This window comes from Cibotium barometz, chromosome 3 (genome assembly GCF_041138505.1).
Source record: "Cibotium barometz isolate CiBa-2024 chromosome 3, ASM4113850v1, whole genome shotgun sequence".
NCBI classification, from domain to species: domain Eukaryota; kingdom Viridiplantae; phylum Streptophyta; class Polypodiopsida; order Cyatheales; family Cibotiaceae; genus Cibotium; species Cibotium barometz.
Window position 1 is genome coordinate 3,442,174 of NC_141048.1, and position 21,654 is coordinate 3,463,827.

Below are 21,654 nucleotides of genomic sequence, written 5' to 3' on the forward strand. Positions count from 1 at the left end.
CATTGAGCGAACATGTCTGACAATCCAGTTCAGATTGTTGGTGAAAAGCTGGATAGGAAGAACTTCCAGGCATGGAAGTACAGGATAAAGAGTTTCTTGAAAGGGAAAGGATTCTGGAATCTCATTACAGGTGCTGAGCCAGAGCCTGAGCTACCTCGGCAACCTACACAGCAGCAGCTTATTGCTCACAGGCAATGGTCAGAGAGAGCATTCAAAGTGCTGCATTATTTGTCTATATGTATATCTGATGCTATGCTCATACACATTCAGGATGCTGAGAATCCCAAAGATGCATGGGATACTTTGGTCAAAATGTTTGATACAGATACGAGTGCTCGCAAGTCTCAATTGCGACAGCAGATACACAATGTGAAAAGGAATAAAAGGAGCATACATGATTATGTGCAAGAAATCAAGAAGTTTGCAGATGCATTGGCCACAATAAATGCCCCCATGCCTGATGATGATTTGGTGGATATTACCTTGCGTGGTCTTGGCAAGGAATACAAATCATTTGATACATCTATCTCAGTGAGGAGTACAGGTCTACCCGACTTCGATGAGTTGGTTTCCCTCTTGTTGGTTGAGGAAATCAAGCTCAGTGATTCATTTCTGGATGCATCTACTAGCCATGATGATGGCAGAAATCAGGCATTTTACTCGCAGAGAGGTTTTAGAGGCAGGGGGAGATTCGCATCACGTGGACGTGGTGGTAATGGTTGTGGATGGCAGGATAGACCTCCACAACAGAATTTTCAGCCTTCTTATGGTGCTCGAGGTGGTCGTGGTTATGCACCTCAGCGAGGGAGAGGTACCCCCCGTGGTCGAGGACGTTGGCAAGGCCAACAAAATTCTATGCAAGATGTGGAATGCCATTATTGTAGCAAATATGGTCATATGGCGAGAGATTGCTTTCGCAAACAGAATGATTTGAGAGGGGGAAGAGCATAGCGTGGTGGTCATTATGGTGGGAACTATGCACAACATGGTGGCCAAGTAGCAATGATGGAACTGCAAATCATTTGTTTGCCATGAAGCATGTTGTGGGTTCTATGACAACAAATGCTGAGAATGATGATACATGGTATATGGACTCAGGAGCATCAAATCATATGACATGCCATGGTGAATGGTTTGAGCACATGAAGCCAATGGATGTCAAAGGCTATGTGGAAACAGGTGATGATACCCAGCATGTCATTACACATGTTGGAAGTGTACCATTGGTCATGCATAATGGTCAGACAAAGTCTATGTCAGATGTGCTGTATGTGCCTTCAATCACTAAAAGCTTGGCCTCAGTTGGTCAAATGGTGGAACAGGGATTACAGGTTAGATTCAACGAGCATGGATGCTTTGTTGAAGACTTCAAACATGGATGTAGAGTGATTGCTAAAGGCAAGAAAGAAGGAAGACTGTTTAAGCTGGATGCTGGAATTCCTGAGCTAAAATCAGCCATGTTCTCAAAGAGCAGGAATGTGGTACAGGATATTGATATGTGGCACAAGAGGATTGGCCATGTCAATATACAGAGATTAAAGAACATGCAAACAAGAGGCATTGTGAATGGATTGCCCAGGTTCAAATATGATGGACATATGCATGTTTGTGAAGCCTGTCAGTTTGGGAAGCAGGCAAGATTGAGGTTTCCTAGAGAAGGGAATATGAGTAACAGGCCACTTGAGATCGTGCACAGTGATGTATGGGGTCCTGCACAAAACCCATCTATCAAAGGCAGCTTATACTATGTTACATTCATTGATGACTTTAGCAGGATGACATGGATATACTTTCTCAGGGAGAAGAGTGAAGTATTGGAAAAATTCATGGATTTCAAAGCTTTTGCAGAAAAGCAGTATGGCTGTTGGATTAAATGTCTGAGGACAGATGGAGGTGGTGAATACACCTCAAAAGCTTTTGAGCACTTCTTGAGGAAGCATGGAATAAGGAGACAATTGACTTGCAGGTATACACCTCAGCAGAATGGTGTAGCTGAGAGAAAGAATAGAGTTATATGTGAAGTGGCAAGGGCAATGCTTAATGAAAAGAGCATGCCAGATTACTATTGGGCAGAAGCATGTGCTACTGCAGTATACATATTGAACAAAACACCTACAGCAGCCATTCATGGAAGCACGCCAGAGATGCGGCTCACAGGTTACAGGCCAGACATTGGACATCTTAAAGTTTTTGGATGTATAGCTTATGTTCATGTGCCTGATGAAAGGAGAAGAAAGTTGGATCCTAAGGCAGAGAAATGTATATTTGTGGGATATGCACAGGATCGAAAAGCCTACAAGTGTTATAATCCACAAACTAGACAAGTGGTCATCTCACGTGATGTGGTGTTTGATGAGCTTGCTAGTTGGTATAAAGCAAAAGATGAGGGTGTTATTGAGTCACTTGAGGCTGATGTACATGAGAACTTGCCATCACAAGCAAGTTCTAGTTCTACTACTATGTCTGGGCCAGCAGACAGCAGAAGCTGAGAGTAGCAGTGTACGTCCATGGTCAGGACGTCTGAGGCATGAGAGTGTAAGCACCGGGAGTAGTGCTATGGATAAAGGCAAAAAGAAAGTCGAAGGAATTGGAATCACAAGATATGAGTCATCCAGTTCTGAAAGTTTGGATGAGGAGCTTGGCATACCTGTTTTACGCACACCTGGTGCTAGACAGGACAGATATGTGCCACCACATGCTAGAGTCACAGGTGTACAGAGTGACCCGCATGCATTGCGGAGATCCCAGAGGGTCAGATATCCTGTTGGTTGACATACAGAGATTTTGCTATGCACTATGCATACATGACATCTATGGTAAAGCATGTGGAACCTACATGCTACACAGAGGCTATTGGAGAGCATGTATGGGAGAAAGCAATGGACATAGAGATGGATGCATTGGTCCATAATGATACATGGGATTTGGTTGCCCTACCAAAGGACAAGAATGTTATTGGATGTAAATGGGTCTACAAAGTGAAGTGCAAATCTGATGGTTCTATTGAAAGACATAAAGCAAGATTGGTAGCAAAGGGTTATGCACAGACCCATGGATTGGATTATGATGAGACGTTTAGCCCAGTGGCTAAGATGGGCACAGTGAGAGCAGTCATTGCTATGGCTGCAGCTAATGGCTGGGAAATGCATCAGATGGATGTTAAGAATGCATTTCTGAATGGAGATCTACAAGAGAAAGTATACATGGCACAGCCAGAAGGGTATGTACACCCTAGATATCCCACTTACGTATGCAGGTTGAAAAAGGCATTGTATGGTCTAAAGCAAGCACCACGTGCCTGGAGTGATAAGATGAGTAGATATCTTATCTCACTTGGTTTCCAGATTTCTACAGCAGACTCTTCACTGTATGTGAAGAAGACACAGCATGGGATTGTTACTAGTCATCTATGTGGATGACTTGATTATTACAGGTGATCATGGTGCAGATGTGATGCATGTCAAGAAAGCTTTAAGTGGGAAATTTGACATGAAAGATCTTGGTGAGTTGAGATACTTCCTTGGCATTGAAGTGGTGAAAGATCATGCAGGTACTTGGTTAGTACAGCGCCAATATGCCTTGGATATGTTGGCAAAGTATGGCATGACAGGGTGTAAACCTATGAGTACACCATTGGAGCAAAATGTGAAGTTGAGGGCTGATTATGGCGAGGAATTGGATGATCCTTCCATGTACAGGAAGATGGTTGGTAGTCTCATATACATGACTATCACACGCCCAGATTTGAGTTATGCAGTGGGGCTAGTCAGTCAGTTTATGCAGAGCCCCAGGAAACCACATTTGGATGCCGTGAGACGCATCATGAGATATGTGAAGACCACAGCACATTATGGTCTATTTTATGAGAGTGGTAAAAGCTTGGACATTCATGGCTACACAGATGCTGATTGGGCAGGTAGCGCATATGACAGGAGGTCTACTAGTGGATATGCTTTTACACTTGGAAGTGCTGTGGTGAGTTGGAGTAGCAAAAAGCAACCTACAGTTGCTTTATCCAGTACAGAGGCTGAGTACAGGGGTGCAGCCATTGCTACTTGTGAGGCTGTTTGGTTAAAGAGTCTCTTGGCAGATTTATGTGAGCCTCTTGATGGGAAAGTTGTCATACATTGTGACAACATGAGCAGTATACAGCTGGCAAAGAATCCAGTGTTTCATGCGAGGACCAAACACATAGAGGTCCATTATCACTTTGTCAGAGAAAAGGTGCTGGATGGTACAGTTGATCTTCACTATGTGAAGACTGATGAGCAGGTGGCTGATATCTTCACGAAGCCACTTAGCAGGGAGAAGTTTGAGTACTTCCGGACTATGTTGGGAGTACATGGGATGAGCTTGAGGGGGAGTGTTGAGAGTCTTGATATCCCAAGCTCACCTACATCTTCATCGGCAGCACATCATGAGCTTGAGAGGGGCTGTTGAGATTCAAGCTCGATATGTCAGTGTGAGCCAGCTATGCTATGTGCTGGCAGATTAGGTAGGAACATGTGTGAGACATAAATGACCGCGTGTCCAGCTGGTCATAGTGTGTGGACATTAGCTAGGGTTAGTAGAGTGTGGACACAACTCATTGTGTGTTGTGTGGATTATGGATTAGTGCATTATGCTTTGTGTGAGAGTGGACATGGCTTCCCTCTATGGTTAGGGTTTGCAATATACATTAGGGTTTGCTCCTGTGTGTGTGTCTCCTCCTCCTCTACCGTTCTTTCAACACATCCATATCTACATTCATACATCCACACTTCTATTTTCACATCCACATTCATACATCCACATCCCCATTCACATCCACATTCATACATCCATATCCACATCTACATTCATACATCCACATCCAGATCTATACATCCATTTCCACATCCACATCCACATTCACACATTCATCCATCTACATCAACCCCCCACATCATTCACACATCAAACCACATCATCCATTCACACCTGATTCACATGTCGTCATTCATTCACATCCTTTATCATTCATTCATATCACGATTCACATTCCTTCCCATCCTATACCATTCATTCACATCCTAATTCACAGGGCATCACGTCCATTCATCTATTTTTATTTATCTGATTCATATCACTTCCATCCATCCATTTACATCTATCTGATTCCTATCACATCTCATCACATCTATTTATAGAATATAAGAGAATTCTAATTTTTTGATATAAAGATTCTTTACGCATCTAATTAGGCATAAAGACTGCTTTAGTAGGAATAACACTTTTATAAAAAATCCTTTTATGCATCTATTTAGGCATAAATTCAATTTTAAGGAAAATAACATTTTCAAATTAAAAATAAACCTTTTATGCATTTTACTATGCATAAATTCCATTTTAATGAGAATAACACTTCAAAATAAAAATAAATCTTTTATGCATTTTACTATGTATAAATTCCATTCTAATGAGAATAACACTTTCAAAATAAAAATCAATCTTTTATGCATCTTCCTATGCATAAATTCATTTTAAATGAGAATGACACTTTTGAATCAAAAATCAATCTTTTATGCATCTTCCTATGCATAAAATCAAAATTAATGAAAATAACTCTTTTGAACTAAAAATAGATTTCTTTATGCATCATTCTATGCATAAAATCAAAATTGATGAGAATAACACTTTTGGATTAAAATAAATTCTTTATGCATCTTTCCATGCATAAATCCAATTTAGTAGGAATTACACTTTTAGAATAAAAGAATTTCTCTTCTGCATCTAATTTATGCATAAAATCCATTTATGATGAAAATCACATTTTTAATATAAAAAAATCTTTTATGCATATGTTTATACATACAAATCATTTATGATAAAAATAACTCTTTTAATATAAAAGAATTTCTTTTATGCATCCATTTATGCATAAAAATCATTTATGATAAAAATCACACTTTTAATATAAAAAAATATCTTTTATGCATATGTTTATGCATACAAATCATTTATGAATGAAAATCACTCTTTTAATATAAAAAATTTCTTTTATGCATCCATTTATGCATAAAAATCATTTATGATGAAAATTACACTTTTAATATAAAAAATATCTTTTATGCATATGTTTATGCATACAAATCATTTATGATGAAAATCACTCTTTTAATGTAAAATAATTTCTTTTATGCATCCATTTATGCATAAAAATCATTTATGAGAAAAACCACACTTTTATAATCAAAATAACAATTTCAATATGCTTCCTTCTATGCATAGAATTTAATTTTAAAGAAAGTAACACTTTTTTAATAAAATATTTTTAGTATGCATTTTCTTACACCTAGGATGAAAATTAACACTTTAAGAATACATATAGGATGGGAAGTACTCTAAAAAAGTAAAACTTATTTTACACAATTTTAGAAAATTTTGCCATAACCTCCTTTGTATGGCTGACCATTTTTCAATTTTTAATTCTCTAAAATTAATTAGAAGTTCACCAAGAGTATTTAAATCATTCTAATGTAAACATTTTCTACTTATCAAAGAGAAACATTATGAAAAACTTAATTTTATCCATTAATCATTAATCTAGGATAAAGAATGGTTGGATTTACTAAAGAAGAGAGAGGAATGCCTTTTTTTCAATGAGGCATAACATCATAATCATTTTAGAGAAGACAAAAATCATAAAAACCATTAAAATTAAGCATAAATGGGAATTTATGTATTTCCTTACTACCATTCATCAATTAACTTCAATAGCATTAAAAAGCCATTCCAATTAAGCTTCTCAAGCTTGAGAGGGGTTGAGAAGAGAGAAACATTGAGAAATTATAGAAAAAGATCAAAATTCACCCTTTACCTTACAAATTGCTTGATTCTTTGATCACGATAGAGGCTTCCAACCAATCAATTGGTTTGGTATGTTGATGGAGCCACCAATGGAGATTGAAGAAGGAGGGAAGCTCCAATTTCTTCAATTTGGAGAGAATTTTAAAGAATAGTAAAAATTATCATTATTTCAGCATAATTTTGGCATAGTATAATTCTCCTATTTTTTTACAAAGGGTTGGAGAGGAGGCTCTAACCAAGACCAACTGATTTTCAGAATTTTCCAGATTCAGTTTTGTTGAATTTGGACTAGATTTGGACCTAGTTTGGTTCCTTTTTTATTCGGTTTGGTTCCTTTTTGATTCGGTTTGATCCAAGAGAGCATTTACTCATTTTTGGGTATTTTTCTTTTACAAATTGGATTTATCTCCTCCCCACACATGGATTGATCTTATTGGCCCATAGGAACCTTAATTTAAAATTTCGCGGCGAAAAAATCTTGACCCTTAGGATAAGGCCTCTTGAACAGATTATACTTGATTTCTAATGCACCTTCTGAAAATCTTTTTGAACTTCTATTTCGGGGGAACTTATTTTAATAAGAAGAGATATTTTTCCATCCAAAAATATTTAAAAACTAAATTACCACTCTCTAAAAGATTTTCTCTCTCTAGGCCAAAATTGGTAGAAACAAGATCTTTTATATTTCTGAAGAGAGATTTGACTACAAGGGAAGATACTGGACATCTTGAGAGGCTGAGGAGGAATCTTACAGTTGCAGACACAGACATTTGGCATAAAAGAATTGGACATGTGAATGTGCAGAGAATGAAGTCTATGCAGATTAAAGGAATTGTGAAAGGGCTGCCAAAGTTTAAAGTTGAAGGTATGCAAAAAATATGTGAAGCATGCCAATTTGGAAAAGCAAACAAAGCATGTATTTCCACGTAACAGATATGTGAGTAGAAATGCACTGGTGGATGTTGTGCATTTAGATGTATGGGGTTCTACGAAGACCATGTCTGAGGGAGGCTGCAGGTATTATTATGTGACATTTATTGATGACCACACAAGGAAAGTGTGGGTATACTTCATGAAGGAGAAGGGTGAGGTGTTCACTGACTTTCAGAATTTCAGAGTTATGGTTGAAAAGCAAACATGGAAATATGTAAAGTGCCTGAGGTCAGATGGGGGGGGGGGAGAGTACTTCTCCAATGAGTTCTCTGAATTTTTGAAGAAAAATGGTATTGGGAGATAGTTTACATGCAGATACACTCCGCAGCAAAATGGAGTTGTTGAGCGGAAAAACAAGCACATTGCAGAGATTGCGCGAGCATTGATGGAAGAGAAGAATATGTTGCATAGCTATTGGGCTGAGGCTGTTTCTATAGCAGTTTACATCATGAACAGGAGTCCAACTGCAGCCATACATGATGTGACTCCAGAGGAGAGGTTTACTGGTAGAAAACCTGATTTTCCTCATCTAAAAGTCTTTGGGGATGCATTGCATATGTGCATGTGCCAGATGAGCTGAGAACTAATCTGGATCCAAAAGCTGGAAAATGTGTGTTTATTGGATATTCCCTTGAGCAAAAGGGATACAGGTGTTATAACCCTGCTACACGTGAGTTGAGGGTAAGCAGGGATGTTGTCTTTGATGAGATGAGCAGTTGGTATGCTGCTGAAAAAGAAGCTGTTGGGGCTGATGTGAGTGGAAATGTGGTAGCACAAAATGCAAGTCAACAATCATAGTCTTTTAGTGGACCTGGTGGAGAGTCCTCATCTAGTGGTTCAGTTGATAGACCATGGAGTGGCAGGTTGCGTCATAATACCAGTCCTGCAGATGTGATTAGCACATCACGTAAAGGAAAAGAGAAAGTGGTTGAGCCCCTTAGTATGCCTGACATTTCTGCAGGGCATTCTCATGTTGATGGAGAGTCTAGTGGCTCAGAGATGAGCCTTGATGAGGAGCTTGGGACCCCAGCTACTATAAGAACACCTGGTGTAAAGAAGGCTATGGAAGCCATGAATGAAAAGCTGTGAAGATCTAGGAGAGTGAAGAACCCTATGCAGAGGTTTACCTATGATGGTTATGTGGCACATCACTATGCATACATGGCAAAGGTTGTGCAAGTTGTAGAGCCCACATGCATTGATGAGGCTGTTGAAAATGTGTGTTGGGAGAAAGCTATGGTTGAGGAGATGGATGCACTATATGGAAATGAGACTTGGGATTTTTAGTGCAATTGCCTGAAGGCAAGAAAGCCATTGGATGCAAGTGGGTGTACAAAGTAAAACATAACAGTGATGGAAGCATAAGTAGGTACAAGGCTAGATTGGCCAAAGGATATGCGCAGATATATTGCATTGATTATGAGGAAACTTTCAACCCAGTTGCCAAGATGGCAATAGTGAGAGTTGTGATAGCAGTGGCTGCGTCAAAGAAATGGTGTTTACATCAGATGGATGTAAAGAATGCATTCTTGCATGGGGATTTACAGGAAGAGGTGTATATGTTGCAGCCACCTGGTTATGAGGATGTGAGTCACCCCGAGCATATTTGCAGGTTGAAGAAAGCCTTGTATGGCTTAAAACAAGCACCAAGAGCATGGTCTGACAAGATTTCTGAATATCTTTTCACTATTGGCTTTCATGTAGCCAATGCAGATTTCTCGCTGTATGCGAGACACAGTCATAGAGGGGTTGTGCTTGTTGTCATCTTCTATGTAGATGACTTGATCATTACGGGGGACCATGATGCAGAGATCTTTGATGTAAAGATCTTGTTAGACAGAAGTTTGAGATGAAGGATCTGGGGGAGCTCAGATATTTCTTGGGCATTGAGGTGATTTGGTCACCACATGGTATTAGATTATTGCAGAGACAGTATGGCTTGGACATGTTGTCCAAGTATGGTATGACAGGCTGTGAGCCTATCTTAGTGCCATTGGATCAGAATGGCAAGTTGAGTGCAGACTCAGGAGAGATTTTGGAGGATCCTACTATGTATAGGCACATAGTAGGAAGCTTGATCTACATGACGATCACCAGGCTAGATTTGAGCTATGCTATTGGGTTGGTGAGTCAGTTTATGCAGGTTCCTCGGATGCTGCACTTGGATGCATTGAGACACATATACTGAGGTATGTGAGGTCTACTTTGCATTGTGGACTATTTTATGAAACTGGGATAGAGATATGTGTACATGGGTACACAGATGCTAATTGGGCTGGTAGTATCTCAGATAGAAGATCTACTAGTGGCTTCATGTTTTCCTTGGGGAGTGCTGCTGTGACTTGGAGCAGCAAGAAGCAGCCTACGATTGCTGTATCTAGTACAGCTAGTACTGGATACAGAGGAGCTGTTATGGCAGCATGTGAGGTAGCTTGGTTGAGAAAGCTACTTGCAGATTTGGGTCTATCAGTGGATAGACAAGTTGTCATTTTCTGTGACAACATTAGCAGTATACACTTGGCCACGAACCCAGTTTTTCATGCTCGTACAAAGCATATAGAGGTCCACTATCATTTTGTCAGAGAGAAGGTCTTGGCAGGAGACCTTGACCTTGTTTATGTCAGCACACACAAGATCAGGTAGCTGACATCTTCACCAAAGCATTGGGTGTACAGAGAAGCTCCAGACATTCAGGGCTTCGCTTGGTGTACATGAGATGGAGTTGAGCTCGAGGAGGGGGAGTGTTGAGATATCGAGCTCATCTAGTGAGGCGGTGGACACTGAGATGACCCGCCTTAGGGTAGGTCCCACACTTACACCACAGGCATGGTTGGTGAGATCATGGGTGATATGCGGACACTTTCAAAGTCAAAAAGTCTTCAATTTAATAATCAGTAGAAGACTTAGCCTAAGAGGACAATTGATGGTGACATCTACCCTTATGTCACTGAAGGGTTGAAGATTTTTATGTTGTAATTTGTAACAATGGAAGAGAGGGTGATTCTCCACCTATAAAAGGAGCCCTCCTCTCCCTTTTTCAAATCAATGAATGAAGCCTCCTCAATTGAACATTTTGTATCATTGCCATTCTCTTATCTTCAAACCCTTATTCAAACACTCTCTTTACATGTGAATGTCTCATTTAGCATTAGCTCCTCATGCTTAACCCAATTTTGGACCTCTTTGATGATTCATGATAAGTGGGATAAGGAGTTATTATCTTGGTCGGCCTGTGACTTCTCAAGGTAGCCCTTGCCTTATTGCCGCCCTCCTTTGGAGGTACCAATGGTTTTAGCAGTAATGAGCATGTGGAAAGACTTTGGAGACCATAGGTAAATCCCTGTTGAGCAATGTTAACCCTTACCCTCTAGCTTGAATCATGAAGGAGATAAAAGGCAAGAGGCTATGTGAAAATTGAGGTTTCATGCAAAGAAAGGGAAGTGCAGTTTTTATGGTCTAATACCTAAATTTCAACCCATCACTTGGGCATTCGTTTTTAAAATTGATCATATGGCTAGGAAGCTCTTTATATGCTCTTTCCACTCATGTAACTAATTTATTAATCCTTAACTTCATTGATGATCAGAATTTCTTCCAAAGTTGCTAACTTTTAGGTGAATTTTGGCAGTTTTATAGTCTTGTAGTAAAATGCTCATAACGTTTTGCTCGGTTGCCCGTTTTTAAAAGTTTTTATATAGGCGTAAAGCTCTCTTCAAGCTCTACGTACCTATGTAATCCTCTTTTGTATAGTTTATATGGATTTAAAACTATAATTCTTTGTGTATCTCTGTTTTTACTTTTGGCCATTATTTCTTCTTAATAATGATTAATTTCTCTTAATCTTTATATGCTCTTTCCACTCATGTAACTAATTTATTAATCCTTAACTTCATTGATGATCAGAATTTCTTCCAAAGTTGCTAACTTTTAGGTGAATTTTGGCAGTTTTATAGTCTTGTAGTAAAATGCTCATAACTTTTCGCTCGGTTGCCCGTTTTTAAAAGTTTTTATATAGGCGTAAAGCTCTCTTCAAGCTCTACGTACCTATGTAATCCTCTTTTGTATAGTTTATATGGATTTAAAACTATAATTATTTGTGTATCTCTGTTTTTACTTTTGGCCATTAAATAATGATTAATTTCTCTTAATCTCTTATCAAAAAGCAAATCCCATGTATCTTATCCTCTTGTAAGTGATTGCTATATTCTTTTACTTTAAGATGTTCCGTCCAAATTGCCTAATTCGAATAGTATCTAACTTTTTACCTCCTTTTTTGCATCCATTAATTGGCCATAGGTTACAATATGTTAGAAGGCCATTTATCCATGTCTTGTAGAAAGTCTAACATTTTAACAATGTTTTTTTAATTATAACATTAAGGTACTTCAAAAATGTTTTCTTTGAAGATTCTCTTTAAAGATGATGGTAGGCACCATTGATTGCAAGCAAGGAAAAGTATATGCCTTATATGTAGGAGCATACCCAACAAGGAAGATTTGAATTATCTTACAAGCACCATCAAGGAAAAGTATATGCCTTATATGTAGGAGCATACCCAACAAGGAAGATTTGAATTATCTTACAAGGACCATCAAAAGCTGAAGGTTAAACTAGGGTAGACTTCTTGATAGGTTGAAACATATTTTTATATATGTGCTTATGATTTCACACCTAAGAATTGGAACACGTGTTTATGCATGCTTATGATTGTACACCCAAAAAATCAGAATACTTGTGTATATGCATACACCCAAAATCAAAACTGAAAAACATGATTGATTTCATTGAGATAAAACTTACATGCAAAGGTAATTTTTGTTTGACCAAGTCAAAAATGTTTTATGCTCAATATTATTTCAAAGCAGCATGAACTCATTGATACAATGAAGTGGTTAGAAGCTGTTGTTCTTCAATAACATGTTTATGGAAATAAAGTGCTATCTTTGGATTATATTGTAAGATTCCTCCCTCCAACTTTTAAGGTGTAAAGGTGTAAGAACCTCCCCTTCTATTCTTGTAATTATTCCCCTCTCTGAAATAAAAGAAAGATCTTATTTTACCCTATTTTGGCCTAGAGAGAGATAATGTCTAGAGAGAGATAATCCAAAATTAAGATATCTTTGGATATAAAAATCCTCCTAGTGTCTAAAATGGATTACCTTGAAATAGAAATTCAAAATGAATTTTTCAAGATGCATTTGGAATTAATTGAAAATGTGTATAAAGGACCTTAGCCTAAGGGTTTACATTTTTAGAAATTTCTAGATTATGGCCCCAATTAAGATTCCTATGGGGGCCAATAGGATTAATCCAAGTGTTGGGATGAGATAAATCCAAAGAATAAAAGAAAATACCCAAAAATGAGTAAATGCTCACATAAGATGAAGAGTTGACTGAGTACAAGGTTTATTAGTTAAAAAATAAGAGATATTACTAAAAAAAAGGAGATATTTTGGAATAATGATGCATTTTGACACCTTGGTAAGGAGAGGGGGACTCTTGAGGTAGGCACCTATTTCACACATGTGGAAGGGTTTTTAATTCAAAAAAATTGTGATATTTTTATCTCTCCTCTCTCCTGGATCAAACCAAATCAGAAAGGGAGCCAAATTGGTCCAAATCTTGTCCAAATTGAGTCAAACTAAACCTGGAAAATTCTAGAACCCAGTTGGACTTGGTTAGTGGCTTCCCTCACCTATAAATAGATCCTTAGTCTTTTGTAAAAAATCTGTGAACTATACCATGCCAGTATTACATTAAAATAATGATATTTTCTATTATTCCTTAAAAATCCTCTACTTTTGGAGAACTTGGAGCTTCTCTCTCTCTTCAACAACTCTTGGAGCTTTCTTCTCAACTCACTAAACCAATTGATTGGTTGGGGGCTTCACTTCTAGAAAAAGAAGCAAGCCAAACCTAGAGCTAAGAAGGAATTTCATGGTTTTTGTTAATATTCTCAAATGATTTCACTTCTCAACCCCTCTCAAGCTTGAGAAGTTTCTAATTAGTTGTTTTTAATGCAAATCAAATTTTCTCTAAGAACTTTAATGATTAATCATAAAAAAAGTTAATCTTTATGCTTATTTTGAATGCTTTTTATGTATATCTCTCTCTCCCAAAAGAATAGTCATTCCTATGGCTAATTCTTTAGAAAAAGAGTACTTCTCATTGATAAATTCTTAGTTCAAAACCAAACTCTAAGCTTGTTAAGCTAGAGGTTAAGAAAATAGTATTTTTATGTTTTTATGTTAGTAAAATTATGGTAAAATTATGATTTAATTCCATAATTTGGATTTAAGTTCAAGGATAGTTCTTCTATCATAATTGTATTACAAAGTCTTATTCTTTTCTAGAAAAATTAAAAATTATCTGTAATAGCAGCAAAGCTATGGTAAAATTTTTAGAAATTAACACATATCTGATTTTTATGCATAATGCTAAAAGAGGACTTCCTACCATATTCTAGGATTGGACATCCTATGCTAAAAGAATGATTTTCATCATATTCATGGGAAATAAAATTTTAATGTTTATGCATAAATAGTTAATTAAAAAAGAGAAATTCTCATGATATTTGAGAATCAAGTAATTAAATGGAAAAAGAGGAATTTTTGGTAAATTTATTTTTATGCAAAAAGAGGAATTCCCATGATATTTGAGGATCAAGTAATTAAATGGAAAGAGATGAATTTTTGGTAAATTTATTTTTATGCAAAAAGAGGAATTCCCATGATATTTGAGAATTCAGTAATTAAATGGAAAAGGAGAAATTTTTGGTAAATTTATTTTTTGCAAAAAGAGGAATTTCCATGATAATTGAGATCCAAGAAAATAAATGGTAAACGAGTTCTCTGAATTTTTGAAGAAAAATGGTATTGGGAGATAGTTTACATGCAGATACACTCCGTAGCAAAATGGAGTTGTTGAGCGGAAAAGCAGGCACATTGCAGAGATTGCGCGAGCATTGATGGAAGAGAAAAATATGCCGCATAGCTATTGGGCTGAGGCTATTTCTATAGCAGTTTACATCATGAATAGGACTCCAACTACTACAGCCATACATGATGTAACTCCAGAGGAGAGGTTTACTGGTAGAAACCCTGACTTGTCTCATCTAAAAGTCTTTGGATGCATTGCATATGTGCATGTGCCAGATGAGCTGAGAACTAATCTGGATCCAAAAGCTGAAAAATGTGTGTTTATTGGATATTCCCTTGAGGAAAAGGGATACAGGTTTTATAACCCTGCTACACGTGAGTTGAGGATAAGCAGGGATGTTGTCTTTGATGAGATGAGCATTTGGTATGCTGCTGAAAAAGAAGCTGTTGGGGCTGATGTGAGTGGAAATGTGGTAGCACAAAATGCAAGTCAACAATCATAGTCTTTGAGTGGACCAGGAGAGTCCTCATCTAGTGGTTCAGTTGATAGACCATGGAGTGGCAGGCTGCGTCATAATACCAGTCCTGCAGATGTGATTAGTACATCACGTAAAAGAAAAGAGAAAGTGGTTGAGCCCCTTAGTATGCCTAACATTTCTGCAGGGCATTCTCATGTTGATGGAGAGTCTAGTGGCTCAAAGATGAGCCTTGATGAGGAGCTTGGGATCCCAGCTATGAGAACACCTGGTGTAAAGAAGGCTATGGAAGCCATGAATGAAAAGCTGCGAAGATCTGGGACAGTGAAGAACCCTGTGCAGAGGTTTACCTATGATGGTTATGTGGCACATCACTATGCATACATGGGAAAGGTTGTGCAAGTTGTAGAGCCCACATGCATTGATGAGGCTGTTGGAAATGTGGCACTATATGGAAATGAGACTTGGGATTTAGTGCAATTACCTGAAGGCAAGAAAGCCATTGGATGCAAGTGGGTGTACAAAGTAAAACATAACAGTGATGGAAACATAAGTAGGTACAAGGCTAGATTGGTAGCCAAAGGATATGCACAGATATATGGCATTGATTATGAGGAAACTTTTAGCCCAGTTGCCAAGATGGCAACAGTGAGAGTTGTGATAGCAGTGGCTGTGTCAAAGAAATGGTCTTTACATCAGATGGATGTAAAGAATGCATTCTTGCATAGGGATTTGCAGGAAGAGGTGTATATGTTGCAGCAGCCACCTGGTTATGAGGATGTGAATCACCTTGAGCATGTTTACAGGTTGAAGAAAGCCTTGTATGGCTTAAAACAAGCACCAAGAGCATGGTCTGACAAGATTTCTGAATATCTTATCACTATTGGCTTTCATGTAGCCAATGCAGATTTCTCGCTGTATGCGAGACATAGTCATAGAGGGGTTGTGCTTGTTGTCATCTATGTAGATGACTTGATCATTACGGGGGACCATGATGCAGAGATCTTTGATGTAAAGATCTTGTTAGGACAGAAGTTTGAGACGAAGGATCTGGGGGAGCTCAGATATTTCTTGAGCATTGAGGTGATTAGGTCACCACATGGTATTGGATTACTTTCCGTTCACATAATCCTGAGTCGGAAGATTTTCTTCCAACAAAGAATTGCATTTTTGCTTCTCCTGAGCATTTCATCTTTCCTTCCATGAATTATGATCTCACCTTTGATGTGTTTATCTTTATCTTAACCTAGGGAGAGAAAGGGAGGTGAGGAGGCTGTGAGGTTTCATACAGTTGTGTTTTGATTCTAAGAAGCGATCGAAGTCAAAACCCCAACTTTGTGTCATAGTACGCTAGCTTGTCTCTTCCACATCCTCTCTCCTTTGTCAGAGCACTTCCATGGCTATGGTAGTGAAGGTAGATCCTCAATCACCTTGATGGTGGTAAGGGGAGAAGGTGGCTTGCATGATGGTTTACTCACATGAGGTGGGTAGAGGATAAGCTCACAATCACTAAATCATATCCATGCAAGCAACAATCAAGCTAAGCAAGAATCTAAAAAATTACAAGCAAGCAAGAGAGTAGAGAAGAGGGAGAGAGCTCACAAGTATTCTATTGTTGTAAGGGAATGAATGTGTATTGCTTAATGTCAAAATTGACTTGAATATAAATGGCTAATGTTTTTCACCTACCATAACTTAAAAATGGTATAAGGCTACTATTTCTAGCCTTTATCAAGTATATATGCAAACTTTATGACTTCCCTATCAGCACAGGGGGAAATATACGGTAGGATGGGTGTACAAAACAATGTTAAAAGCGGTGGATTGGTTAAGAACAAAATCTTGCCAATAGGCTCTGCATACAAGGTAAGCACAAGATGAGTAGGTGTTAAGGCCATATTGATAATGTGTGCATGTGCTCTCTTCTTCTCTTCTAATCTCTTTGATTGTTTGGCAAACAACTACGTTGACTTTTTGTCTAGATCTGAGGGAGCTTTCTTGTCAAAAAGCTGCTTCACCCACTTTGGATATGGCATTTTCCTTTGTGCTTTAGCAAAAGGCCTCGCATATTCATTTTCAAATTACATCATCCATTCCATCTTTAATGGAAGGGATTCCGACCTCCCCTTTGTCACACATTGAAGTGTGAGTGGGAGCTTATGCTAGTCAATCTGGTGGTTGTGTCTATTGGGCTACATCTTCGTTGTTAATGGATAAAGTGGACAGAGACTCCTCCTCCACTTGATGGGGGTTATTCCCACAAAAACCATATTGTAGCTAACCATGATCTTCCTCGCCTCAAGGTTATATAGTTGGTAACCAACAAACACACCATGTCATAGCTAACCCCACGATCTTCCTTGCCTCACGGTTATTGAGTTGATAATAACCCGTTGACTCCACATTGTACCCTAGAAACATATACACTCTACTTTTAGCATCCCTTTCAGTCCTTGATGAGTCTAAAACATACGTAAACAATCACACTCAAAAGTTTTAAAATATGCAAGTGAGGGCCTCTTACTAGAGAAGGAGGCCAGTTTTCAGCATCTTCATGTAACTCTTGTAAAATATATGCATTACTATGTTAATTGCATCCTCAACCCAACAGGTATTTGACATTCCTTTCCCCTTTAGCATACTCCACACTATCTCCATGATTGTGTAAGTTTTCGCTTTGCTTAGAGGAATATGAACAATGATCAAGTGTCTCTTGATCCCATGCTCCTTGCAATAGGCATATTAACTCTCCGTCTGACTTCTCTTGGGACATGTTATCTCAGAAGAAGGCATAGAGATGGATCCTGAGAAGGTGCAGGCAATTGTGGCCCTCCCACCATCTATGAATGTAAGGGAGGTAAGGAGAATTTTGGGTAAAACAAAGTATTACCAATGCTTTGTTGACATGTTCTTTGAGAAGAGGTATCCTATAAATCTATTGACAAAGAAGAATGTTTCTTTCTAATGGGGGCCCGATCAGATTCAATCTTTTTGTTTGCTCAAGGAATGCATGAGTTAAAGTCCAATTCTGGAGCCTCCTAGGTGGAGGGAGGACTTTTATGTGAACCCAAGTGTCTCATCACACTCAGTGGGTGCTATACTCTTGCAAAAGGGAGAGCAAGGGCATATGCAACCAGTGTATTATGCAAGCCGATAACTCATTGATGCCGAGGAGAGGTATGGTGAAATGGAGAAAGGTGGTTTGTCTCTTGTTTTTGCAGTAAAGAAGTTCAGGTCATACTTGTTACCTTGCCCTTTTTGCTTCCTCACATATCAACCTTCTTTACAATTCTTGGTCTGCAAACCCAATCCTGCAGGAGGGAAGTTTGCAAAGTAGATTTGTGAGTTTCAAGAATTCTCTTTCACTTTTATTACACAAAAAACACCACTAGGGCCTCTCTTGCAGATTTGCTTACCCAGGAAGGAAGAGGAAGAAGGAACAGGAACAAAGGAAGAAGTATATAGAGATTTGGAGACACCACCAACAATTGCTTTCAATATGCATTTTGATGGAGCCTTTAGCCCTTCCAGGCAATGTGGGGCTGGGGGATAGTTTTATTTGATCCAAAAGGAAAAGAGGTATTGGCCAAGGGTAGGGAATTTCCAAAGGCTATATCAAATAATGTGGCTGAGTACAATGCATTGATTTGGGGATTAGAAGATTGCATAAAAGATGGAATTAAAGAGGTAGAGGTTAAAGGGGATTCGCAATTGGTCATCTAACAAATGAAACGAGAATATAAGGCAAGGAGTCCTAATCTCTAAGAATTGTATAAAAGGGCAATAGAGTTAAAAGAAGCTTTTGAGTTTTGTAAATTTGTGCATGTTAACATGAAGGATAATCAAAAGGCTGATGAATTGGCTACTAAAACTTTGGCTTCTTTCAAAGTAGCTATTCTTGCATTAATGGATACAGGTTGGCCTGAGCTCCAAGATGTTCCACACTATTTAGATACAAGATACTTCCCTCCTGGATTGAATCCTCAACAGAAGCAAAGGCTTACAAGGAAAGCTCATCCTTACACAATTCTAGGGGATGTTCTTTACAAGCAAGGTAAGGATAAGATTCTTAGGAGGGTAGTGAGCCTGGAAGAATCTAAAAGGATTATGGAATTATGTCATGAATGTTCAGGTCACTTTGCCTCAGCCAGCACAACTCGGGGATCCTTAACACAGGATATTATTGGCCTCAACTCAGCAACCAAGGATGTCTATGAGTGGTGGAGAAGCTGTGAAGTATGCCAGGCATATGGGCATAAACAATTGGTTCCTGGACCCTTAAACCCTATCCCAGCATATGGGCATAAACAATTGGTTCCTGGACCCTTAAACCCTATCCCAGCATATGGTCCATTTGAAAGGTGGGGATTAGATTTTATGGGCCCACTTCCTCGTTACTCACATGGGAAGTATTACATATTGGTGGCCACAGATTATGCAACAAGGTGGGCAGAAGCAAAGGCCATGGTCAATAAGAATGTGGCATCCTTTCTCAGGGGGAATACATATGTGCCCGATTTGGGTGCCTATTAGAAATCCTTACGAATGGGGAGAGGTCTTTCAGGAATGACTTGATTGAAGCTTTGGTGCAGAAATTAAAAATAAAGTATGCTATGTCAACTCCCTATTATCCCCAATGTAATGGTTTAGAAGAAAAAACTAATGGACTGCTTTGTGGATCTTTGTCTAAGCTAGTGGATACTATGAAGAGAAAGTGGGATGTGCATTTGCCAGAGGTCCTATGGGCCTATAGGACAACTCACAAACTCTCTTTTGGTTTCACACCTTTTCAGTTAGTTTATGGAATGGAGGCTATTTTGCCAATAGAATTGGAAATCACAAGCCTTCGCACATCTTTTGCACGCTTGAATAATGAAGAATAAACACGTGTCCAACGCCTAGTACAACTGGAGACCTTGGATGAGAGGCGACTTTAGGCACTTCAAAATTTGGAGGCTGCACAACTGTTGAGATATCGAGCTCATCTAGTGAGGCGGTGGACACTGATGACCCGCCTGGGGGATAGGCCCCACACTTACACCACTGGCATGGTTGGTGAGATCATGGGTGATATGCGGCTAGTGGGATGACAGGCTGTGTGGCAGCCATTCTAGAGACTGGCATAGTTATAGCGCCAGCTCATTTAGTTGGGTTCACACTATAGAGAACCCTAGTATGTATTTGGTTGAGTACCTTTCATATGTGTGTACTCTTATCTTTGTCTATGGTGTGTTGAGTGTTGAATGAAGAAGAAGAAGAAGAAGATTTTCAGTCTCTCACCTTGTGTGTTCTCTATTAGGGTTTTGTGAGTATGTGTGTGCTTGCAAGAGCTCAAGTTCTCTTCTCCCCTGCATCTTTTCATGGTATCAGAGCCTGGTTCATGCTAAGGGTTGAGCTGCAAGCAAGAGAAGCACAGGAAGCGGTACGAGGGTAAGAGCGTCAACCACTCTTCCCTATTTGTATTGGCGACTACACCCTGTCGGGAGCTCTATAGGAGGCATCGGCAAACGATCTCTAATTGAGGAGCTTTTTTTGCGGGAGTAAAGCTATAGGGCAACTACAATGTCTTATTGGACCAAAATTTTTGGGCCGAAAACGCATTTCGGGCGCGTCTCGACCTCCGTTTTTTAGAAAGCAGGTGATTTTGAGCACTACGAGTAAGTCATCGATTCTCTGCAGAACTCTATTTTAAGAACTGTAGGAAGATAGATTGACTGTGCAGACACTGTGTGTTGCACAAGGAGGTCAACAGTTGCCATTGGGTGTATGTACGCACATTGAGGTCACTGGTTGTGACATTTGAGTGTAGTACAATACACTCAAATGTCACTGGTTGTGTGGCATTTGAGTGTAGTACAGTACCGCTACAGAAAATACAGCATTTTGTGCAGGACAAACCAGAGTGCTGTTTCTAGTAAATTTGTGTCTCTGGCAAGATGTCAAATGATGGCATAACCCAGATTATTGCCGAGAAGCTTGATAAGAACAACTTCCATGCTTGGAGGTTCAGGCTGACAAATTTCTTGATGGGAAAGGGTTATTGGGACTACATAGAAGGTGAGCATGAAGAGGCACCGGATATTCGACTGCTCTGCAGAGATGTGAAAGAGTTTAAGGATTGGAACCAAGGAGCCATAAAAGTTATGTATTGGCTCTCTATCAATATACAAGACACCATGATTGGGCACATATAGGATGCCAAGTCCCCCAAGGAGGAGTGGGACACCTTGGTAAAACTCTATGAAACGAATACCAAGGCGCGAAAGATACAGTTGAAGAATGAACTTTATACTGTGGAAAAAAAGAGTATGTCTGTAAATGACTATGCATTGAAGATAAAGGGTATTGTGGAATCCCTTGCATCTATTGGTGTTTCAGTAGATGATGATGATAAGGTGGAAGTCTGTCTTTCTACGTGGTCTCGGGCCACAATATAAGGCGTTCAAGACGTCTATTCAGACTCGGGAAAATATTCCCAATTTTACAGATTTGGTGTCTATGTTGATTATAGAAGAGAAGAGCTATGTTGATTTGGTGTC